Here is a 14,636-nt window from a genome sequence, read left to right as displayed (position 1 = left end):
TCAATAAATACTAACTTCCATAGCACGGAACCCCCAAGGTAGTATAAGTGCCAATCTTTTCCTAAGTTGGATACACTTGGTTGCTCCTTATGGTAACAGGAATTCACACATTTCCCATCAAATATGATGTTTGCTGTATTTGTATTGTTTTATTCTCCAGTAGATGCCTTTATCAAGTTTAGCAAGCTCCCTTCTATTCCTAATTTACAAAACTTCTTGGGTTTGTTTTTAAATTAGGAACAGATGATGAATTCTATTAAATGTCTTCTCTGCGTTTTTTTTATCTTTTTATGTTTTTATTTTTTTTCTCTTTCCACATTTTTATTGGTGCATTATAGTAGTACATAATGATGAGATTTATTGTTACGCATTTGTTCATGCACGAAATATAATAATACGATTTAGCCAGTATCACTCCCCAGCACTTCTCCTCCCCTCCCACCCCGGTCCCTTTCCTCTACTGATCTTTTCTCTGCATCTTTTAAGAATGATCATATTTTTCCTTTTAATCTGTTTAAAGCAGTGTTGTATTAAAATTTTTTCTAACATTAAAATGTTTTCTAACATTAAACCAAGCAGGCAGTCATAGGATGAGGACAACTTGATCGGAATATATTTTCTTTTTTAGTATAGAGTTGGATTTTTTTTTTGTTAGTATTTTGCTTAGTGTTTTATTTTTCCCCCCAATGGTCATAAGCAAAATTGGCTTCCCCCCTCCCCCATAAAGTTCTAACTTTATTATGATACAAAGATTATGCTAGCTCTATGAAAGGACTTGGGGTGCTCTCTTCTCTAATAACTAATAGACATTTTGTGCAGGATTGGATTTCTCATCTTTATGTACTTGAATAACTAGCTATATTGGTAAGACTACCTTATTCTGATGTTTTCTTTGTGGGAAAAAAATTAAAACTATTGACTCAATTTATTTGATAGTTATAGAGTTATTTATGTTTTTCTGTTTCTTTTGAGTAAGTTTTGACACTGTTTTTCAAGAAAATTATTATTTTCTATATTTCCAAATAAATCAACATTAAAGTATATATAATATCCACCTGTGCTCAGTATAATAGATTCTGGTCTAGTATGTCCCCACTTTAATCCTTATATCGCAATTCTTTTTTTTTTTTTTTTGGTAAATTTTGCCAGAGACTTCTCAATTCTATCAGTTTTTAACCAAGAACCAACTTTAACCTTTGTTGATGTTTTTGCATATTTTCTAATTTGTTAACTTTTATTGTTATGTAGTCTTTTTTAAAAAATTATTCTCTTTCTCATAGATTTTGGGAATGTATTATGTTGTTCTTGTGTTCTTAACCCACTGATATTTAGTCTTCTGTCCTGGTACATTTAAAATAACTTTTTTTCTTCTAACAGTACTTTTCCTGCTCCCACATCTTTTGAAACATAATGATTTGATTTTCACTCATTTCTAATGCCTTTCAATTTGCATTATGAATTCTTAGCCTATAAGACCTTTAGATGTGTGGTGTTCTGAAGTCCCTTTTGGTATCAATTTCTACATTAGTTGCATTTTTGCACTAAAATAAGATCTTCTTGATAGCAATTCTCAGAAATTTATTGAGAACACTTTTGTAATCTCCAGGTAATTGATTTTTATACATATTTCAAATTTTCTTTGAATCAATATTATCCAATTATTAGATGTAATTTGTAGCTGTTACTCAGTACTTTGGATCAAGTTTATTAGTTATCTTATTCAAATCATCTATATCTCTGATTTTTATCTGCTTAATCTATTAATTATTGAGATACATTAAAATTTATCACTAACATATTGATTCTATTTTTTTCTGTAATTTGCCAATTTTGTTTTTATTCATTTTGAAGGTTTATAATAAGTTGCTTGAAAGCTTAGAGTCATTATAATAAACAATCTTTTATTACATAGTTCTTTCTTTATCTCTTCTTCCTTAGAATGCTTAGTTTGATGTTGACATGTGGCAACTATACCAGCTTTTCTTGTTCGAATTGCTAGCATAGTAAAACCCATGCCATAATGTCATGCATGAGTCCAAACATTTAATGACATAAAACATGGATTATGTGATTATATGGGTAAAGAAAATATTTTTAATTAAGTCTCTTCTAGCAACAAATAAATCCTAAAAGTAAATATGGAAAAAAAAACCTACATTCTCTATAAGGAACAACTGAAGGAATGTATACTATACTGGAAAGATCTCAAATGATCAAGAGGCTGTCACTACCCATGACTACTTGTTTCTCTACAGAAGAGAAATCGACTCTGCCCCTGCTCAAGAATAGAGGGGGAAAATCCTATTAAATACTAAACATAACATACAACTACTACTTCTTATAAAATTTGTATGAAGTAGATAGGCCAGGTGCCATGCACATACCAGCAGCTAGGGAGGACGAGGCAGGGGGATTCAAGTTCAAAGCCAGCCTCAGCAATTTAGTGAGGCCTTCCTGTCTCAAAATAAAATATAAAGAGAAAGGGGCTGGGGATGTGGCTCTGTGGGTTCAATCCCTCATACCAAAAAGAAGAAGAAAAAAAAAGGAGGAAAGGCATTATTTCTGAATTCTCTTTAGCACTGGTTGCATTTTTTTTTTAATTTTTTATTGTTGGTTGTTCAAAACATTACATAGTTCTTGATATATCATATTTCACACTTTGATTCAAGTGGGTTATGAACTCCCATTTTTACCCCGTATACAGATTGCAGAATCACACAGTTACACATCCATTGATTTACATATTGCCATACTAGTGTCTATTGTATTCTGCTGCCTGGTTGCATTTTTGTAGGGCACATTTTCCTGGAAATTGACTATTTTCCCCATCCTGGAACTTTTAGCATTTCCACACTTCTCAGTACTTATTAGTGAACAATGTTATTGGAATTGCTGATATTTGTCTTCTTTTCTTTACAACTAGCTATAACACTTATTTCTGTTTCATGTCTTAATTGCTTAGAATTTTTAGAACAATCTAAGTAATAGTGATATGGAAGGTATCTTTGATTCGTAATTTTAATTTAAAAGTCTTCTATAGTGTATTTTGTTAAATATGATAATGGTCCTTACATGAAAATACTTTACCAAATAAAATAAGTATCTATCTCTATCTACTTCATACAGATTTTATAAGTAGTAGTAGTTGTATGTTATGTTTAGTATTTAATAGGATTTTCATATAATTTTCTTGTTTATCCTACTATTGTGATATATTCCTAGAATTCCTAACATTAAACTATACTGAAATGATATCAACCGAATGATAGTATAATTTATCTTTTGTACACTTATGAACTCCATGTTTTGTGGGGTTTTTAGAACATTAGTACATACATTTAGGATAAAATAGTTTGTTAGTTTTATTTTATACATTTGCATAGTTTGAATATCACATGAATTAGGAAAATTTCACCAGTTTTTGGTTTGGGTTTCAGTTTGCATTTTTGTTGGTTTTATTTTTGTTTTTTGTCTTGTTGGGGGAATGATTAGTTGATTTAATTTTTGTCCTGCAACAATTTCTATAATGTGCAACTCCTGCTTCTTTAAGATGTTGAAAGAACTCACTTGTAAAACTATCTGGGCTCAGAGCCTTTTTTGAAGTTAATTTTTTGAAAACATTGTTTTCTTCTTTGTTATTGTTATTGCTCTAATCAAATCTTCCAGGGAGAGCAATTAATTCTCTCTGCAAGGATAACATTTAACTAACTCTTCCTTAATTTGAATTATTTTTGCCCCCAAATATGATAATTTTGTTGAAGTTTTTAACTATATTATATCCAAATTCTGCAGAGTAATTTCTTGTAAACTCTTTATGTATATTATTATAGCAAATAATAATCCTCCATTATATTTCCTTGGAATTATAGGTATATCACCTTCTGTTCTACTTGCTAGAGAAAATATTGAAACAAATATGTACTCCCTCCCTCACGAGGCAATTGGTGAGACTAAAGAAAAGTCTTGTATCTATCCATCCAATTTACCAGGACCTTTATTGAAAAAGTAATAGGGCTCTATCTTTTATTCTCTCTTGTTATCTTGCTGCCTCTTTGTCTCCCTGAGCTTTTGATTTCTACATGGCTAGCAGATTTTGTAGACCTTGGTAAACAGATATGCCAGGTCACGATTCTACTTCCCCCAACTCCTCTAAGGTGACTTGTGAGTCTTTACAGTCATTTAGATCAGAGACACTGAGAAACCCATTCCAGCTTAAAACTCCAATTCATCTTTACCAGAGAGCCCTTTTGCCTCCATTAATAAAGTGGATAAGTGGATTCAGAATAAGTCTTTATTCTACAAGTCATGACTCGGACAAGAAAGGAGGAATTTACTAACTTTCCAAACATAACTCAATTATGATATTACTTCTTCGTAATTATGAGACTCCTTCTCATTCTGAAGGAGTTTGGTTGTTATTTCTTAAACAGACTTTCTAGCAATTTGCATGCTGTTGCTTCACAATCTGAAAGAGGAGATTCCATCTGACTCAAAAGCAGTTAAATACCTCAATTGCAAGACACTGACAGCCACCCTGAGGTCTAGTCCCAGACACAGCTGCTTCTCATAAACTTGCCTCTCTCTTCCAGCTGCCCTTATTGCTCACAAAGAATGTCCTCCGCCTCTACCATACTGTTCCATGTCATCTATTCATCATGGTCCTTAATGGTTCTTTTCCCAAATCATGACTTGCAGGTTATCCTCTGCTGCCAACTGCCAGGTTGATTCAATATTTCCAGTTCAGACTCAGAAAGTAGGAAATCCTATGAGCCCAGCTCATCCCTTTATGCCACACCACATCACAAGTCTTGAGAAGCCCAGGGAAAGACGAGGGCCTAGAGTCAGAGAACTGTCTGTCTTTAGGCTCACTGTTTCCATTTGACCCTCTCAACAGCAGTTCAAAATTAGCATGCCAAAATGAAATTCTTGATTTGCACCCCAGTGTCAGTTCTCATCCACCTTTTCCACAACGTGCACCATCACCCGCCAAGTTGTTCAGTCCTGTTGGTGGTCCTTGGTTTCTTCCTTCCTCTCCTCACCCGACTTGTGCATTCTCAGTCATCAAGTCTCATCAGTTCTTTATCTCCAGTAGATCCAAAATTCATCTGTTCCCTTCATTTCCATTAATACCACCTCAGTCCAGGATACCATTATTTCTTGCTGGATTACTACAGTGGATTTCTAATTGCTTCTTAATTGGTCATTGCACTTCTATCATTCAATCCATATTTACTGTGGTTTGTGGGTGTCCTCTAAAAAACACCTGTTGAAAATAGTCCAGTGCAACAGCATTAAGAGGTGGAAACTCTAAATATGATAAGGCCACAAGGGCTCTAACTTTCATGAGTGGGTTAATGCTGATCATACAAGGGCTTGAGGCTTTCAGTTCTGTCTCTTGCTCACTTTAACCCTCCCTTGCCCTTCTGCCTTCCACCATGAGATGAGCCCTCATCAGCTGCTAGCATCATGCTTTCATTTCAGACTTACCAGCCTCCAGAACCATGAGCCCAACAAATTTTCATTCATTATAAATAGCAGTCTGTACTATTGTGTTCCAACAGCACAGAACAGACTAACACAATATTCTGCACAGCAGCATTAATGATCTTAAAATAGAATTTCAGTCATGTAGATCTCTCACTCAAAATCCTTCAGTAGCTCCCTATCTTGTCCTAGAATAAAACCCAGTCCTATTCTATGGCTCAACAAGTATCCATGATCTGCTCCACCCGACCTCTCCACCCTAATCTCAAAGTAATCTTCCCACTCTGATGACATTCCAGCCACACAAACTTTCTTAGTGACTTGGGACCCTTGAAACTCTGCTGCCTCTTAGCCTGTGCACACACTTCTGCTGAAATGTGGGAAGGACAGGCAAGCAGGTTCCAGTTAAAATGGAGATTTCCTTGGTTACCCTAATCAAAGGGAGTCTCCCCCAACGTAAAATTCTTTATGTTTTCACCTTGAGTTTTCATGTTTGGCTATTGCCCTCAACTATTTGGGAGAGAATAATCACAAAAGAGAAATAGCAGAAGTCAAAGAGGAAAATGGAAGAAAAGCTTCAAAAGATCATAAAAAGGCAAAATAAATTGAGAAAATAAACATGAGATCATAACATTCTAGGAGAAAGGAAAGTTCATAAAAGTTTTAAAGCAGATGTTGTACAACCCTAAAGTGAACATTCTAACTGCTTATTTCAAAGTCTTAGGTAATGATTTCTAACACGTCTACCTTAGAAGTTTTTCTATAAGTCGACTTTCTTTGAATACTGGTCACTACAATATTCACTAGTTTAAGAACTTATCAAAATGAAGGCTCAAAAATGAATAAGAAGCATTTGAGAAAGTCATTATGAGCCCTTAGAAGAATCAAATACTTCTTTTCTTATTGTAAGTTTGCACAGCAAGGATCTAAAACAAGTTTTAAAATAAAACAAGCCTCTCTTACAGCCTTGGGTACATGAGGCATCGTTTCCCCACAATAGCCTGGCCCTCTTGCCTGCTTTTGTCCTCTGAAACGCCTCTTTGTAAATCACAGGTGTTTGCGGGCATAAAGCCCATCAGACGGGAGTTGATTGTGAAGAGTTCTTTCTTCACCACTTGTTCTAAACCTGTTCAGAAAGTGCTCCATGCCTTACACCAAATCTCCATAAAAATCAAGAAACAAGAAGTTTTCTGTACGCCTGCCCAACAGCCACACTATGACATTAGTTTCGACAGCTCTGTGACCCTGTATTGTCCCAACTTTATTCAGTAGAGTCTCTTTTTCTCTTTCTTTCTCCATTGCTTTTTTATTTAAGCCTTTATTGGCATTTGGCATTTTTTATCTACTGTAAAATAAAAAGGAGGAGGATGGGGTTTGTTTTTGCTTTTTTTTAAAAGCACTCTATGTGGCAGCTAGAAAAAGCTATCTGCAGTTACTGTAGTAATGGTTTCAAAAAACACCTGCAAATCAAAGAAAGACACCATGGCAGTATCTTCAGATTTTTTTTTCCCCCTTCCCTTAAAGTTCCTTCTTGGCCATTATAAAGTAAGCCTGGCAATGAATTTATGTGACAGCTATGAAGTTAGTATTAAAATTGTGAATAGTGCCTAGCAGTTTTCATGCCCTTACTATAAGATCGCCTCAATTTGCCACACAGCAGTGAATAGGGTAAAGGGGGCGGGAGGGTGTCAAATGAATGGGAGGAGGAGGCTATGTGAATGGGAGGGTTTCCCGAGAGGGGGCAGCACAGCAGTTACTGGAGAAGAGTGATTTATTTTTGAACTTCCAGAAAGGAAAAGCGAAGAGAAGCTGCCTAAAAGACCCTGAAGCATGGGGGGCGGGGAAGGGGGGAGGGATGAGATAAATAACTTGTCTCTACACATTTAGTAATGTCAACGCCAGCCCTAGAAGTGGGGACGGGTGTTGGGGGCAGTGGTAAATCCATTCCTCTGGTCTTCCGAGATTGAATATTAAATGCCAGCAGGGAGCAGATGTGGGCAGGGGCCGCAGAATGGGAATGAGGGTCCAGGAAGGAGGGGTTAAGCGTTGATCTCAATGGAAATTAACCACTTGGGCAGAGTTGGGAGAGAGCTGAGGCGGGCTGGGAGGGAGCTGCGGGGGAGCAGGCGGGTGAACAGAGTGCCCCTCAGCGTATTTGCAGAGAGGAACTCTCCCAATGCGGGGATTTGAGCAGGGCTTTGGGGGGAAGGAGGTGTGCGCCCGCAAAGCGCAGAGCGGGGCGTGACCTCNCCACCGGGGCGGGCTCTGCAGCTCGCCGCCGCCAGCTCGACCTTCGCAAAGGCCCCGAGCCGCCTCCATTCTCAGAGGTGGCTGGAGTCCCCAGGAGGAGCCCAGAGCACAGGGTCGGGCTCTGACCTACCCACTTAGAGGGTACCCGCGCGTCTACCTGTAACTGCATGGGCCCTGTCCAGTGCGCGCCGCCCGCAGCCTCCTCCACCGGTGCTGGCGGATCCCTGGGGACGCGGCGCGGCTGGATTCTGAGAGTCCCGTAGTCGCTCGGCAACCACAATGGGGTTAGCATCACGGTAGACCCTCCCCCGCTCCAGCCACCAAAGTTGTGGATAACTTCCACACAAACCTCTCCTGACCTTCTGGTCTGCTACCCAGCGCCAAGCCCTGGGGAAGCCGTCAACGTAATAGGAGTGACAAACACCTGCTCTAAGGCGACTCCAAGGCGCAGGGGTGGGGTCCCGATATTTTATCAGACAGGCTGATTTTCCACGGAGGAGGGGGTTCTGGAGGTAGAAATCCTGACATTTCCATTCCACCTACTCCTCCCTGCACCCTAAATCTGATGCAGCCAACAGCAGAGGGCAGAGCTAGGCTGCAGACCAGAACGTCGCCCACTTGGGGACACTTTTGAGCCAAAGTCGTGCTCTCTGCTTAGAAACTTCTGGAAAATTCTGTCCTCCTCACTTCTCCACCCCTACCGGCAACTAGGCAAGGATTCTAGCTGCACCCAGGAGGGTGTTTCCCATCTGAGGATTCCATGGAACCAAACAAAGAAGGGCCAGTTGACACCCCCTCAGACAGACAGACAAACACACACACACACACACACACACACACACCTACCCCTCCCAGTCTTAGTAACAGGACCAGAAGAAAGTGAACATCCTTGGAGCATCCACACTTGAGCCCAGACTGAACCACATCTAAAGTATTTCCAGCCAAATAAAAATCCAAGCTTGTTTTTAAAAACCTCCCAGCAAAGAGAGGCTCAAGTCTTTCTTGTTAGATCTCATTTCAGGGTCTGGTCACTCTTGAAGAACCAACAGTCTAACTTAGTAGTTTCCTGCAGTTCTTCTTAAAAATAAATAAATAAATACACAAAAGAAAGAAAAAAAATTGATCTCTTCAATTAAACTTTTTTTATTGAAGAAATATTATATTGTCTATTAACCTCAAATTTTCTCTTGTGCTTTATTCCAGTCATTTTTACTTTATTCTTTAACAAAAGCCTCTATTTAAAGCTGCACCAAAATACAAGTTTGTGATATTGACCCTATGTTCATCTTCTCCAACTAAAATCTCATGATCATCAAGAAAACGCCCATCCTTGTATAGTTTCTAGATATGAACACCATGAATCAGATTAATTTCATGATTACAGACAAGTTTTTTAAATTTGCTGTTGCAGTTCAGCGAATGACAGTCCCACTAGTGTCACTTTCTTACTATCATTAATATGCAAGAGAAAAAAGTCAACTTTGACATAATACATGAAAGTGTTTGTATGTAAAAACCTGCTCAAAAGGTAAAGGAAATTCATAATACCCAAAACTACTTTTATTTTTTTACCAGTGTAATGTCTTTATTTGCATTAATTAGTGTAATATTTACAAACTTCCTATATGGTAAATGCTATTTTTTATTTGTTCTAATTAGTTATACATGATGGCAGAATGCATTTTATTGCATTGTACACAAATGGAGCACAATTTTTCATTTCTCTTGTACATGATGTAGAGCTGCATCATATATGCAGACCTACATGTACCTAGGGTAATGATGTCCATCTCATTCCAACATTTTTCCTTCTCCCATTTCCCCCTTCCCCTTTGCCCAATCAAAGTTCCTCCATTCTCCCCGCCCCCATTATGGATCATCAGAAAGAACATTTGGCCTTTGATATTTTGGGATTGGCTTACTTCACTTAACATGATATTCTCCAACTCCATCCATTTACCTGCAAATGCCATAATTTTATTCTCTTTTAATGCTGAATTATATTCCATTGTATATACTACAGTTTCTTCATTCATTCATCTATTGGAGGGCATCTAGTTTGGTTCCACAGTTTAGCTATTGTAAACTGGGCTGCTATGAACATTGATGTGGCTGCATCACTATAGTAAGCTGATTTTAAGTCCTTTGGGTATAAACTGAGGAGTGAGATAGCTGGGTCAAATGATGGTTCCATTCCAAGTTTTCTAAGGAATCGCCATACTGCTTTCCAGAGTGGTTGTACCAATTTGCAGTCCCACAAGCAATGTATAAATGTACCTTCATCCCCACATCCTTGCCAACACTTATTATTGCTTGTATTCTTGATAATTGCCATTCTGACTGGAGTTAGATGGAATCTTAGAGTAGTTTTGATTTTCATTTGTCTAATTACTAGAGAAGTTGAACATTTTTCAATATATGTGTTGATCAATGGTATGTCTTCTTCTAAGAAGTGTCTGTTCAGTTCTTTAGCCCATATATTGATTGGGTTGGTTATTTATTTATTTACTTATTTATTTGTTGTTGAGTTTTTTGAGTTCTCTATATATCCTGGAAATTAAAGCTCTATCTGATGTACATATAGTAAAGATGTTCTCCCACTCTGTGGGCTCTCTCTTCATGTTATTGATTGCTTCCTTTGCTGAGAAAAATGCTTTTTTTGTTTGAATCTACTTTTAATTGTGGCTTTTATAAAGTTGAGAATCCTGAAAAGTTGTCCTCTTTGTTCACAAGGTACTCCCATTACATAGAATCATGGTCTCATTCCCACTTAGAAAAGGGATGAGTATGATTCCTAAATAGCTTTAGGACTATGGATGAGGAAGCAAACATCCAATCTGATAAGTGCTTGGAAGTGCCAAGGGCTCTCTCAATTTCCCAGGGGTGTAGCTTTGCACACTTATGAACACTACCAAAGCCCTTTATCCACTCAATGATCTCCACTCCAGCAGCTACTGGCTTTGTCACCAGAAGGAGAACTAACTGCTCAGCTGTTAAACAATCTGAGACCTACCACACAGCAGGCAAAACAGAAGATTGCCATCCTCATGTTTAGGGGGGTAAACAGATTCTTTTAAAGAATACTACATTATATACTTGAAACATGCTAAGACAATAGAACTTAAGTGTTCTCAGGACCTCAACAGAAATAAAAGGTAATCATATCAGGTGATGGATGTGCTAGTTAGCTTGATTGTGGTGATCATTTCACAGTGTATTCTTATATCAGATAATCACGTTGTACACCTTACATTTATACAATTTGGTCAATTGTGCCTCAATAAGCTTGGGAAACAATTTGTTTTAAGAAAAGATATCCCACTGTGAACAAAAGTTCAGGGTCTCTCCTATATGTTTAAGGAATGAGAGTGAACGATTCATTGTGAGGCAACAATACCATGGAGAAGAAACAGGAAGATGCATACTGGTCTGGAGACTTGTTGAAAAGGGATTTGAGCAGCAAGCCAAGAATGTGGATTTTGTTCGGAGGACAACAGTATTTCAAAAGCCTTGCAAGAAACCCAAATAGAAAGGAACTGATCAGCACAGAGTTGTCCTAATTGAACAGGACAGGGCCTAACATCTTGCCCATTGTCTACAACCTTACCAAACAGGGAGTGCTGGGGTCCCTAGAACATCCCTTGGAGCACTGTCTGACCAGCATTGCCATGAGCATCATTATGAGACACAGAAGTAAGATTGGGATGAAAAGGAAAAGGGAGGAAGAGAAGGTAGGATGCTACTGAATTTGTTTAAGTGCAAAATAATGAGGATTTAAGTGAGATAAGCAACATTGGTAATGAAATGGAAAATAAAGAGATTTTGAAAATAGGGAAAATTACTTCCCCTGTGGGATATTTGGGTTGGACATTTTAAAATGATAATATATAACAGACCACAGCTTTGTAACTGTTACTATCAGCCTTGTAACTGTTACTATGGCCAACAAATCCCTACACTTAGAAAAGTTTATGGAAAAATGCAAATTCCTTTTCAACAAATGATGGCTTATGTGTCAGAATACAAGTTTTAGGATCCTAAGTTGAGCAAATGGAAGATAGAGAAAGATGGCCAAAACAAAGGGATGGATGAACTCTATCTAAAACATTTCATTCGCAAACCAGAGAACCAATTTTTGAGCAATGATCAAAGCAATCATAACCCTTTCCCCAAACTCCCTTAAATGTAAGCATTTACATGTTTTTCTTAAAAATCATAAAACCCATCATTACCCACTTACAAATAGATACTTTGGCCCATTAAAAGACCCTCCTGGATAGAAGGCATGTGCTTTAGGGAATCTGTGACACCCCCAGACTAGGTGAATCAAAGATATGCTTACCCAAACAAGCTGAAGGGAGAAGGTAGCAGAGGGTTCTGCAGAGCCAGGGAAATTCACGTGCTGAAAATACCTGGCATTTAGCCAAAAGTGAAGACTATAAATATTAATCAGATGAGAATCAGTGTCACTTTACTGCAAGAATGTTCTGTAATTAAAAGAGTGGGTATTGTGTTGTGCATGTTCGCACAAGTGCCACCAATAATATTGAATGCTAGTAGCTCCTGGGTGCTACTGTAAAAAAGATTCCTGAGGATGTCACTTAGCAGAAAGTGTAGCACACAAGTTAGGTGTCAAATTCAAATGATCCTTCAAAATAAAGGAGAAAGAAGTAACCAGGGCTTCCAAATTATGTTTCTGTCTTTAATAGACACAAAAGATCAAGGAAAGAAACATTTATTGGATATCCCTTATAAGCCAAGCATTTGCGAGACACTTTGCATATATCATGTCATTTAACTCTCACCTCAAACCTGCAGAAAAGTGACATTGCAGCCCCATTGCAAAGATGCAGCCATTCCAGTGTCCAGAATGTGGCGTGGTTGGAGAGTATATGAAGTGGAGCAGAAGGAACAGGTCTCTAAAGTTGGCAAAGTCACATGATCATGAGATTAGAATACTTAATGAATTGTCCCTGTGAAAATAGAGTGTCTCCAGAAGCTGATGGCCTTTGGGGTGGGTGGAAGGGCTGGGAAGAAGACACCAAAGCTCTCAACAGCAGCAACTCTACTCAGTGCTCAAGAAAAGGGGTTGGAGCAAGGACATGCCCAAGGTGTCAAAGGAGAGGGGATTATTGAAGATAAGAGGAGGGATGGATGGAAGTAGTCTGTCCCACTCCCTTTCCTCTATCCCTCACCTGGTGGAGATAAGGGAGGAAGAACAGCCTCCACTCTGGGAAGGCCAGAAGTCATCTCTTTAAATAAAAAGTAAGTTCTAGCTGGGTGCATTTGCCACACCTATAAATCCCAGTGACCCAGAGACTGGGGCAGGAAGATTGCCAAGTTTAAGGCCAGCTTTGGCAATTTAGTGACGCCTGTCTCAAAATAAAATAAAGGGGTTGGGGATATAGGTCACTTGGTAAAGCTTGCCTTACATACACAAGATCCTGGGTTCAATCACCAGAACTCAAAAAAAAACAAATAAATAAAATAAAGGACAGGGGATGTAGCTTAGAGGCAGAATACTCCTGGGTTAAATCGCAGAATTGAAAGGAAGGGGAGAATGTTTTCATTAGGTTCAGGAAGTGAAGGCACCTTTGAATGAAGATGCCTAAATGTAGAGAAGTTCTGACTGGATCATTCTCTTGTCTCGCCCTTGCCTATGGTCCAGAGCCCAAATCCTTAAAGGTTATTCAAGGCTTCCGTGATATGATCTCATCCAGTGGCATTCTAGTAAATGTTAATAACTCTAGAGTCAGATAAAGCTCTCATCTGTACCGTTTGCCAGCTTCCCTGGTGTGTATCTGCCCAGGAAGGCTGATTTCAAGCTATCATGTGACAATATTCACTGCGGAGCTCAAAAAAGATGAGTCAGTGCAGGTCGCTGCAGTGAGCCAACACCCTCCTCTATGACATATTTTACCACTACTTCTCACCTTCCGTTGTGGTTCAAAGATAGAGCTGCTAAAGGGAGCACAGCCCAACACTACTGCAGCCATCAGCCGCTGTTGACGTGCATGACAACGTGGCAATTGTCCTGTGGTTGGCCATGAAGGAAACCTTTCCCTAGCTGTACACAGGCAGCATTTGGATTGGTTGTCATGCCGTTCAAAGACCACAGACGGGAAATTACAAGCCAAATCCAGCCCACAGACATCTTTTCTGTAGCCAACACTAAGTTTTTAATTTACTTGCCAGCATTTAAAAACCAGGAGACAAAAAAATCCAAATTTCTCGATTTTCTGGGGAAAATTAGAGTAGGCGGGATTGCCTTTAAGACCATAACATATGGAAAGTACCTAGCCCTGGAACAAGGAAGTCATTCAAAAGATGCCAGTCTTCTTCAGCCCAACCCAGCTGATGTTTTGTACTCAATTTTTTTTTTTTAAATCTGGATATTTTGGAAGCCATTTCATCTGGACTCTTCCTCTCCAGCTTCTCCCTCGTCTTCTCTGTTTTCTAGAACAGTCTTTCCACTTTCAGGCCTTGCACTTGCAACTGTCCCTGAAACACACCCTACTCCACCCACTTTACCTGGCTAGCTCCTGCTCGTCCTCCCACTGCAGCTTAGACAGAGCCAAATAGCTTCCGGTGCCATTGTCCGCAGAGCAGTCAGAGTGATCTCTTCAAAACAAAAATCAGATCCGACAGCACAATTATAATGAGACACAACCTCTTGAAACGTCCCAAGCCAAATTTGAAAGCCACAACCAATAACTGAAATGCAATTCAGTTGACATAACACTGACAATATTATCTGTACCACTGCTGAGAAGCAATGTTAGCCCTCTCTGAAATGTCCCCTTTTCCCCACATAGAGAGGATCTATCCAAACACTATCTATTTATTTATTTATTTATTTATTTCTATAAATTATCATTACTTATAAATATGTATATCCTTCT

General features: G+C 38.7%; 1 protein-coding gene across 1 annotated transcript in view; it reads right to left on the bottom strand.

The window, feature by feature from the left end:
* CUNH12orf42 (chromosome unknown C12orf42 homolog) overlaps window positions 1–8,149 on the bottom strand; it is a 151,424-nt gene extending 143,275 nt beyond the window's left edge. Inside the window, exon 1 of the mRNA XM_048808081.1 lies at window positions 7,892–8,149. The gene's annotated coding sequence lies outside the window, so the exon portion shown is untranslated. The remainder of the gene's footprint in view (window positions 1–7,891) is intronic.
* Between the last annotated feature and the right edge of the window lie 6,487 nt (window positions 8,150–14,636).

This window comes from Marmota marmota, unplaced genomic scaffold, assembly GCF_001458135.2.
Source record: "Marmota marmota marmota unplaced genomic scaffold, marMar, whole genome shotgun sequence".
NCBI classification, from domain to species: Eukaryota; Metazoa; Chordata; class Mammalia; order Rodentia; family Sciuridae; genus Marmota; species Marmota marmota.
Note: the sequence above shows the minus strand (reverse complement) of the source record. Positions and strands in the feature narration are given on the sequence as shown.